Below are 11,200 nucleotides of genomic sequence, written 5' to 3'. Positions count from 1 at the left end.
GGTTTTGAGATATTTGAGTTTTTGTGACAAAAATGGTATTTTTTAATGTTAAAAAAGATTTTTTTTTCACAGTGTATATTTTCTTACGAATCACCATTTAGTTATCTAACTTTGCTGAAAAATTCATAGCAATCGAACGAACCATTTTGGCTGTGCAGATTTTTGAACATTCTTGAACCATTTTAACATACACCCTTTTGAAAAGTTAGTCGTGATTCAAAATAAAAATTTGATATCGGAAAATGGCGATTTAGATGGAACTGAAAAACTGTGCAAAGTTTCAGTTCAATAGAAAATCATGAATTAAAAAATTTCCTTAATTTTGATGCTGTTGCTTGGAATCGCTCTATTGTATTTTTATGATATTTTTTATCAGGGCTTTCATCGAAGTTACCATTCCTTTTTTTCGTTACGCCATTGGATTGCGAATAATTAAAATAGGATTGTTGCTTCCTTCAAGGTCGATATCCGCGGGTAATTGAGTGATCAAGTTCACCCACCTGATCAACTACACCCCAGTTTACGGTACTTTCATACATCGTAGCTTCTGCTTTCAGTGCAGACTCGATCACGTAACGTGAAGTAAACCGCATCAGCTGTCGAAAACCAAGGTCCATACCTGTATATTATTATAACACATTTAGAATCTTACATTTTATGATGAGTAACTAAATATTTACCATTGAAATGATCAAAACATCTTATAAACGCCTCAAAACATTTAACAATTTTCACGAATAGTCGCGTAACCGGCTGGAGTACATAATGGTTTACGCGATGGTTGGCAGAAATTTACACGACGGTAATGTAATTTTACATTATATATCATGTAAAAGTGCACTAACTCTAGCATTCCCTTTATGTGCATGATTTCTCGCTGAATTTTAATTACATATTTTTTTTTCTGTGTAGTATTAAGGCAGTAATAAATTGTAAAATGAAAAATCAATGTGTGGCTCTTTTTCCCTTTCTAGTCCGATTGGTGCGGGGGTCCATTATGAGTTGCCATTAGCCGATATCCGAGTTTCCGGGTTCGTTTGAGCATATGCTTAGAAGAGGCCCAGGCATCAGTAGCTCTCGGGAAGAAGAACAACTGACGAAAAATTGCAAGTGCTGAGGCTGGGTTCAAACCCATGGCCATCCACTTATATTCACTACGCCAAGAGCCCTGGGAATCAGTTATTGTACCATTTAATTCCGTCCTCTTTTGTTTATCCTTTGACAGATACTCGTATTTCGACTACCACTTGTAATCTTCCTCAGTGTCAGTTATCTACTGGGGAATATTACAAGTGGTAGTCCAAATACGCGTTTCTGTCAAAGGATAAGCAAAAGAGGGCGGATTTAAATGGTACAATAACTGATTAAACTTAATCGAAGAGGGGATTCTGCTAAGAGGGTTCGAAAAGTCGGTAAAAGGTTTACTCCTGCGCCGAGCGTATAGTTGGCTTACTTAGGGTCTGTGTCAATTGGCGAATTAAAATTGATTTTCACTTAAACTTGACAGTTCGATAATTATTTCCTTAGGAAAACTGTCAAGTTTAAGTGTTGAACTATCAAATTTAAGTAAAAATTAATTTTAATTCGCCAATTGACACAGACCCTTACTCTACTTTTAGTCCTGAACACCCACCATCCATGCAGAGGGCCGAATTGAACGATCTCCATCCTGGACGATTGCCCGCCATCGCTTTGACCTGTGGCCAGATCAAATTTCTGTCGACGTCCTTTGTTGAGACTGCGCCGCCATGAGCCTTTGGACCTGCCTCTTCTGCGATATCCTGCTGGGTTCCGTTCCAATGCTTGCTTGCAGATTTCATTTTGTGCTCCTGCATAGAGTGTGATTGACCCACCTCTACTTTCACTTTCTAATTTCTGTTGCTATCGGCTTTTGATGACATCGACGATGGAGCTCCACGTTGAAGATTCATTTGTCAGGCCGCCATGCACGAATTATATACCGCAGACATCTATTGATGAAGACCTGTAGCCGTTGAGAGTTCTCCACTGATACACACCAGGTTTCATCAGCGTACAACGGCATGGATTTCATTTTCAAAATGAAAATGCTTATTTTGGTGCGTTGACTAATCTGACTCAAACTAGCAAAAGCAGCCCTCGCATTCTTGATCCGTGTAGGCTTAACTACCTGCTAAGTACACAACTTTGAGCTGACGGTTTTTGTCATCGATTGACCCGTGGAAGCATGCGGTAGAAACTTGGGAAGGTCAGAGCTATGTTGGATGCGTCTTGGCTTGGACGTTGGAGGCTTGTAATGTTCACACATCGCATCATGTACCAATAAAGGCCGGGCCAATTTTACGAATATGTAATGTGACAGCTAAAAGTTCAAAAGGTGAACGACAAAAACAAGTAGAGTAACTCGTCCGTTTGTCTGTGATAAAACATTGTTCGCTTGATGGCTGCCAGAAGCCTTTGACTTAGCCAGCACACCAGCAGCGCATCCATTAGAATATTAATTCGTCGGAATAATTATCGCAGGCAAGTAGGTAGGTAGCTACTTAATCCATTGAAATGGTAATTTGCTTTTCATCTTCAAACGTTCGACCGCAGCACCCGAACGACTGCAGGCGTTAATCGCGTTCCCTTGTATCACCTCTTGCCGGAATCCGCATGAAAATGAAATTGAATGGAAAATTGATTTAGCGGCAACCGCCGGAAAGGGAAGTTATTGGAGCGATCTCCGTGCAACTTTGATTTCCATTAAGCACGTGCTGCGCTATGTCATTTGCATATAGTTCATAAGATGTTGATTGAGAAAAAGATATGATTAAGATGCTTCTGCAAGAAAAGGTCTACCTCCAAAAGTTGAGTGTTAAGAGATAAAACTGCTCTGCCGATCTGAAGAGATGCGGAAGTTCTACTATAAGTTTAACGCATCCTGCAATAGCTATGTTTCACGGATGAACGGTAGATGTTTGAAAGGTGGAAGCAGCATTTCGATGAGCACCTAAGTGGCGCGGAAAAATTCGGCACGAAAAACTAAGGTAATGGAGGAAACGCCTTCAAATCTCACAACAGCGTTTATAAAAATGGGCCCAGAAAAGTTTGTAAGTTGTCGGCAGCGCTGCAACTCACAGAATGATTTAGTTGAATACCACCGCGTTCACCGCATCGGCTGCTTGGGCCCTGTTTTTGTTTTAAAATCTACCCGAAATCAGTTGCTGTGCCCCTATTCCTCACTACCACTAAAAAGCAGTTGGAATTTCCTCCTGAATAAATGAAAAATAAATGGTCCTCACTTCGCAGCAAAGAATCTGCATAATCCGTGCCAAAATCGCGAGCACCATTCGTGGAGGTGAGAACCTGTTAAAATTCATGAGAGCTCCGTTGAATATTTCATCTGTGAAATCTTCGCCCCAATCGTCATCCTTTGGTTTCTGAGGCTGTAGAGAGAGGTATAGCAATCGAGATGATGCGGCGGCGATGTGATGCTGGTGGTCCTTCAGGCAACCGTTGTCGTCGTCATAGCGCAGTTCGACATTGCGGTTTCGGAATTTTTATTTTATAACAAACCCTTCTTGGATCGACTGACTACACGGATATTGCCAACCACTCCAGCTGTACATGACGGGACAACTGAACCAGATTCCATTTTCGGAAAAAGTTGTTCAATCTGCATTTCTGCATCAGAATGTTCACTACCACTATACACATTAACATATAGCGAAAGAACTAACCCTACAACCTCGCCGTTCAAGTGGAATAGCGAGAGCTTGTCAAAAACTCAATGCAGTGTCAAGGCTGATACTGACAGTAGCATATTAGACGGAACTGTACACAACCGGGAAGTGGAACTCCGTTCCGTTGTTGGTTTCATAGCGAGCTCCGGCTGCAAATGTTAGGGAGAAATCTGAAATTGATGCAGAGTTGGCTTTTTCGTTTCGCTGATATTGTAACTTACTGTTAGCAGTTGATGTTGATGGCATGCAGTTGTGCTGAGAGTTGCACACTTGAAAACTGTGGCGCTCGATGTAAATGTAAATTTCGCGATTCAGTGCACAGGGATAATGTATGCCATTGATGGTGGTGTGCAGAATATTCAAAATATGAGCATATGTACATCCAACAATATGAATTTCAATTTTGTTAGAATTTGGGCAAATATTTAGTATCTAAGAATCACTACATGGTACGATGCCTTATTTTATTCGTATTTTTCTCAAAGTAAGACAATACAATAAACCAGTGCCCAACATCTTTGGTGTTTTGGGGTTTCAAATTTTGAAAAATGTATTGAGTTTCCAATTTTATACGAAAGAGTGCTTTTTTTTGAGTCACTGTGATTTTTTTTCAGATTTTTTGAACTTTATTTTTTTGGACTTTATTTATTGAAATCACCTTTTGGCAGCTAGGCAACTGCTCGCCCAGTACAAAATGCGACGAGGGATGATTCGACAAATCGTTCCCATACAAACTTCAAAATGATTATAAAATAGGTTCCCGGGCACCAAAATTCTTAAAAATTCAGTTTAGCATGCAGATTCAGAATATGGAATAATCTCAACACCACTAAAGAAGCCAATTGTCGTTAAATACCTTGAGAAAGGTGAAACAATCGATTTTATAGCAATATACAATTTCTTCTTTGCGTAACGTGTCAACTAGGATTCAGCCTTCTTCATAGTTAAGTGTTCTATATGAGCTGTTTCACAGTTATTAACCGAAACATTCCTCTGCCAATGGCCATTTTGCATGTGAATAAGTATCGGTACAAAAATTCTCTAAACCCAAAAATATCAAGGAAATTTCCTTTACGACAAGCTCCTTGATTAACCAGGAATGAACCCCGTTACACTGAGCATGCTCTAACTACCTCACTTACCGCCTTGGCTATATGGTCCATACAAAATCAATAATCTAGACTATATACCCAACTAAAAATCACTCATTTAACAGGCACCTTTATGACGAATTAATTCAGCATAATGTTGAATAACATTTGAATTATTTTCGCGTATAACCTATGTTCGGGTTTTGTTCACACAAATTTGGAGAAGTTATTAAGCATCATGTTGTACACCAACTTAATTTTTTGCTGTTCAAAGCATTTTACAAATGACAAGAAAGTTGTTATTAAGCTTTGGCAAAAATGACTGAAAATAAATAAAATGCAAAAATGTTGAACTCTCACGAGAGTAATTATTTGCTCTCATGTTGAGAACACCTTATATGAAATAAGAATTACATATAAAATTACCTAAATCCGGATTAGAACTCGAGACCTGTAGATTGCCAGCCGCATGCCTTCCTATCTGCGCCATCCTAGAGATGGGGAGATGCAGCACCCAAAGCAAAACATAATCTTCCCATGACTCAATAATGATCACTCCTGAACTTGTGTTCAGCAGTGGTGAATTAGCACAGCACGCGGTAATCAACTGAACAACGCCTTATACTTCAACCGCTGTTCAACTCAAAACACGTGTTTTCCATTCTGATTTCGCTGTCAGTATTTTTATCGCACGGTGTTTCTCACCGTATCGAATGCGGCCAAAAAGTGTTGGTCCTTATTGAAGATATTGTTACCAGACGAAATAATTGCGGTATGAAAATGTTTTCATTTTTATTAATAAATATCGATCTTTAAAAATGTATGACAATATGTGGTGCGGTATGGTCTTGGACATGGTGCATTCACAGCATCTGTTCAGGTAATCTACTCATGCTCAGTCGAAGATCCGTTAAGATTTTTTTTTTATTTATGCTTTTGTCATGGAATCTTGATATTATGTTCAATAAATCGTGCATAAGGATGTTTAGGGATACTTGAAATGTGTCGATTTCTGAATGCTGTTTGGTTATCTAGGTGACTGTGGGAACAATATTCAGTAAACACGACAGCACTGAAATGTCAAATGCATCGATCCAAGCGTCTCGTACAATCGAACTGCTGCGGAAGATAAAAAAAAATATAATAATCAAGGTACAAGATATCTTGTTACAGACTAATATTAATAAATAAATTCCTCATTTTTACATTGATTACGTCTCTTGGCACTCAATGTTAAACTACATTATTCTAATCCGTTTTATTTTATGTGATTCGTTTAAATTTTTGGTTCATTAATACCTTGGTTGTCTAAACAGTTTTAGCCATGATTTATCCCATAATCCGAACAAAGTTCCGAGTCAAACTATGACGGGCTGAAGGCGTTTATTTGACAAGTGAAAAGCACATTGTTCAGGAGCATATGCTTATCGATACATCAGCTTAATAAGATGCAGACAAATGTTTTGTTAAACTATTTTGTTAAGGAATCAATGCTTGTCGAATAAATTTCTTGTTAAACTATTGAAAAGTGTTTTAATTTATCATTGTTGATACCGATGAGGAAAGTCGAACATTGACTATTTTCTCAATTAAAAAATCATTTAAACATTAATGTGTAGAGCATAATTTTAGTTCAGCTATCATTACCATTATTAAGCAACAATTCAGCAAGCTTGCTTGTTTGTGTTTTACAATTGTTAGTTGGGTATCAATTACAATGCTCATAAAGATTGAAGTACTTGAATTGAATCCATCTCGATGTACCCCCTCTATAGAGGACTGCTGGAGTACAGTTAGGTATTGTCCATAAATTACGTTACGCTCCAGGGAGAGTGGGGCCGAGCGTTACGGCGCATTCAACATTTTTAGGATTTTCATACAAAAAAGCGTTACAGAGAGGGAGGAGTGGTCAAAAAATGGGTCACATTGCCATGTTACGTAATGAATGGATGCTGCTTTAGAGCGGCCATCAACGAAGCAGCCCATGGTCATGTCGCTTACGTGGAATGAAGTTGCCGTAGTAAATATGGAAGTTTGAATTGTGAATAAGATGAAGTTCAACTAAAAGAGCTATTTGGGTTTTTATTCTAATATTATGGAGAATCGCGCTGCAATATTTGGGCGCTGTCCATAAACTACGTAGACTTTTTTTTAGGCCATCTCAGACCCCCCCCCCTCCCCCCTCGTAGACTTTTGTTCATACAAAATTATCGAAATTTATATGGAGCGTAGACTTTGGCCAGACCCCCCCGTCCCCCCCTAAGAGTCTACGTAGTTTATGGACAGACCCTTGTTGGTCAGTCGGTTTTCTCGGCAGGGCGATTAAATCGCGAGCGAAAAATCCGAGATCAGAATCGCGTGACAATATTGTGGGAAGGTCCGTGTTGCGTTGCGCTGCGTTGCGATGCGTTGCGTTGCGTTGCGTGGTAACGGAGTAATTCGTAGATTTCATACTGAAAGTTGTCATGTTAAAATTTTAATACTTCTATTCTGATTGCTTATGGAATGCTGTTCGCGAAGGAACAGCTATCCAATCAGAGGTTGAAGTAAAAAAGACATGAGAACTTCCATTGCCGGCCACGCCCATCTTCTCCGTTACGAGGATAGGAAAGGAAGTGATGATATGACACCTACTTTACAAGAGGTCAGCGACTCACCGACACTCCCATAGGTGTCAAGGAGTTGGATATTTGGAATGGGGTGATTTAGGAATCACTATAAGCGAGTGATGCGACAAGATTCAGATTGTGTAAGTGTATTTGAGTAAATCGAGTAGATGTGTTGCAGTGAGTGAAAGTGTTTTAGTATATTTAAACACCAACGTTGGAAGTGACATAGCTAAGAAATTTTGTCACTCCAAGTGCCTTTTTGATTCCGGGATGGGGCACAGGCATTTACACTGTGTCCTGGCTAACAAACCTAGGCTTAACCGCCATTGATCGGTCTCTGAAACGATAAGAAGCACGGTATGTGGATGGGAAAGGATAGTAGGGAAGGGATAACTATTTATTGAGCTGCCAGCGACTCACCGACGCCCTCGAAAAAATAGAAAGGAAATAGGATTTCGGGACAGGAATGGTCAGGAATTCAGTATGATTTTAACAATTTTCTTGGGAAGGTCCGTGTTCACGGTTAAGTAAACGATTAATGCGCTGACACGTTTGATATTGAATGACCGACCATTGTCGTATATGGTCATCGTGACCAAATAAATCATAATCGTGATGAAGACCGTGACGTGTATTTCCATATAACTAGTGGATCATATCACCTACCAGAGGTGGCTCCTAGATCTACACCTTACCTTACCCTACTAACCACCACGCCTTCCCGTGACAACTGTGGGGATGCTGCGGATTCCACGGTTTCTAGTAGCAACGGTTGTCGAACTAACATTCCTTCCCTCTCCTGATGATCGTAAGGACGTGGCCAGCGCCGTTAATGACTTTGAATTACTGAACTCTCAAATTGTTCACATTGAGAATGATTAGCTAGTCCCAAGCTTTCACATTCATTGGTTCTCTGTGTAACTTCGATTGTTCTGGTCAATCACGGAGTAGCAACTACGATGTGTACTGTTCAGGCCAAACATTTCAATAGGTCCTATCTGCATTTGAGAGGCTCTCTTTGTTCACTTTCTCTTTCAATTATTGCTATATAATGGTACATTTTTTAACTATTTTTGCATTACAAATTAAAAGACGATTGTTTTAACCGCCGTTCAATGCAAGGAGACAATCATAATAGTAATAAACAGCTTTGATTTCAACGAAATACAGGTAAACCAAAGAGAGCCTCTCTTCTGCATATTGGACCTTTAGACATTTTTGGCCTGTGTTATCTTTACTTTGCTTATTTGGTGTTTTTTTTTATATTACGAATCCCGACAAAGAAAGTGCAAAGGTCGAGGAAAGGGAATGCTGTGCCTTTCTATTCTATTCTATTCTATTCTAGTGCTTGCACAGCCAGTATTGAAAAGCATCCTGGAAATATCAAAATTTCTTCTGATATTTTCTTGTCAACATTAATATTTGCAGCATGTCAGAGACGTGACACAAATATTAAAATGGCCAGGCCCACTGTGCAGACAAATGGGTTGGAAAATAATTCAAAAATTTAAGGCAATCAGGTTATCCACTTGTGAATAACATGATTGACAAACCTTTTTGAATTGAATAAAGGAAGAAACGGGGACAACCGTACCAGCCGTTTCGTATTAGGGGAATGGTGTTTGAATATAAAATCGTTGGGAGTGGTGCGGCTAAGAAGGTTAATGCACACTCCGTTTAAGTTGGCGTCTCTTCTCCTGGGATGGAACACAGGCATTTGTCCATGTGTCCTGGCTTTGGAGCCTAGGCTTAAGCGCCATTACTCGCTCTCTGAAACGAGAAAAAATATAATGATCCCTTCCCCGAAAGTACAGAAAAAGAAGCCCATATAGTAAGTACATTAAAATACGAAATTTCTACAAATATGCCATTCAATCAGAAAACTATGATATGATAAGATTCGAAAGTCACATCATTAAATATAAATCAATTTCTTCCTGAACCAAGTTTGGATCTTGTGATTATCACAACGAACCAAAATTACAACATTGCGGGAAAAAAAACAAGGAGGCTCTGTCATTAGTTTAGATTACTCCAGATTCAATTCTACACTCCCTTTCATGTCCGTTGCGCAAGGCCTCCGGGTCCGTTTGAAAACTTTACAGATGCGTGAATATATATATATATATATCACTATTTGCCTCACACAACTCCGTTATTACTTTGAACTCCGCCAGCTCAGAAGCGGCGTGGCCATTTGAAAAAAATTACCCGACAGCATCCTGGTGACGGAAAAACACTCGCGAAAACAAAGCAGAAGATTAGGGTAAATGATGATGGTTGGACCAATTTGGGGTATTTTAATACGTAGTCGGAATTCAAGTCAAGTTTTACATATGCTGGTAAACTTTTTGCTTTCCATACTTGGAATTGATGGAAAGCTCTACTCTTCTAGTTTTCAAAAAGGCCGACAAAACATTGATTTATTTAAATAATAATTATATAAATAGTTTTTATTAAGCAAAGAAATCTGATCTTGTTTGGACCATCACTGATTATGGTTGGACCAAAACTTTGATCATGGTTGGACCAACCGAAAAAATAGTGTATTCTTTTGTTACATCGATCGATATTTATTATTCCAAACAATTAAAATATAACAGGGACTTCATACCCATGGGAATCAGTAAATAATTGAAATATAGCACTATCTTAAAAATTTCAAAAGCGCGCGTGGACCTTTCTTTTCCGGGGTTGGGATCTGATCCTAATGAGAATGACACTAAGACGTTGTTCACTCAACCGCTAGCAGCTGATGCAGCTATTCAGTAGCAGCAGAGTACTTCTGAGCGGTTGAAATTTTGAAGTTTCTTGATGGAAAATCGAAGAGATTTAATTCCCCTCCTAATCTCTTCACCCAACGTTTGGTAACGCCAACACACCAACCGTTGACGATCCCCAAAAACATCAGAACATACCAGCTGCTTAGTTGAAGTCACGGCGGCAATTACCGCTTGCTGACTAGTCGATGAAGCCAATATAAAGAAAACAAGATGGTTTGGTTATTATTCTATTTGTTTATTTTGGAAATGTGTAGTTTATAAGGTTCTTCAAAAAGGTGCCCAAATATAAAACAGCAGCTTCCGCCATCACTCTATAATGTCGTTGTCTGATTCTGTTTCCGTGATCGGTCCTCCTCGGTCTTCTTCGGGCCAAAACAAGGGCCAACACCAAACCGGGTACCCCAAATAGCGTGGGGCGTTGGTGATCCTGCCACCCAATAAAAGCAAAACCAACATCCGGGCATGCAATAAGGTTGGTTGTTATTTCACAGAAGCACCGGACCATAGGAGTGCTCTCGACCGCTCCGTGGGTGTATATCGACATGGTACAATCACACACTAAATCGCACGGCACACGACATTCTAAAAGATCGCTTAGAACAGCTTCGAACATTCGATTTATAATTCAAGCACTTTGATATTTACTTAAAACCGTGAACGCGTTGAAACTTTCAATTGTCAGCGCGCGAAAAGAGCTGTAAACAAGCTGAACCGGTCATAGCAACCATCATGGTAACGGTTAGGTCCAACCATAATCATACGTAGGACCAACCATGATCAATATCAGAGTGCCCAATTTCGCTAATTTATGAGATTTTTAATGGAAAATAGTAAATTTGTAATGCAGTAATGTGAAGATCATAAATTTTCGCAACAGTATAACTCAAAAAGTTTACGAATTTGAAGGAGAATATATATTTTGCGGGTGTTGCAAATTAAGTTATTTTGACGTCTAGATTGTGCCAAAAGTGGGTCTCTTCAAAGTCGTCAATTTTCAACAGATTTACCAACAA

This window comes from Aedes albopictus, chromosome 3, assembly GCF_035046485.1.
Source record: "Aedes albopictus strain Foshan chromosome 3, AalbF5, whole genome shotgun sequence".
Taxonomy (NCBI): Eukaryota; Metazoa; Arthropoda; class Insecta; order Diptera; family Culicidae; genus Aedes; species Aedes albopictus.
The sequence above is the reverse complement of the archived record's forward strand: the minus strand, read 5'-3'. Positions refer to the sequence as shown.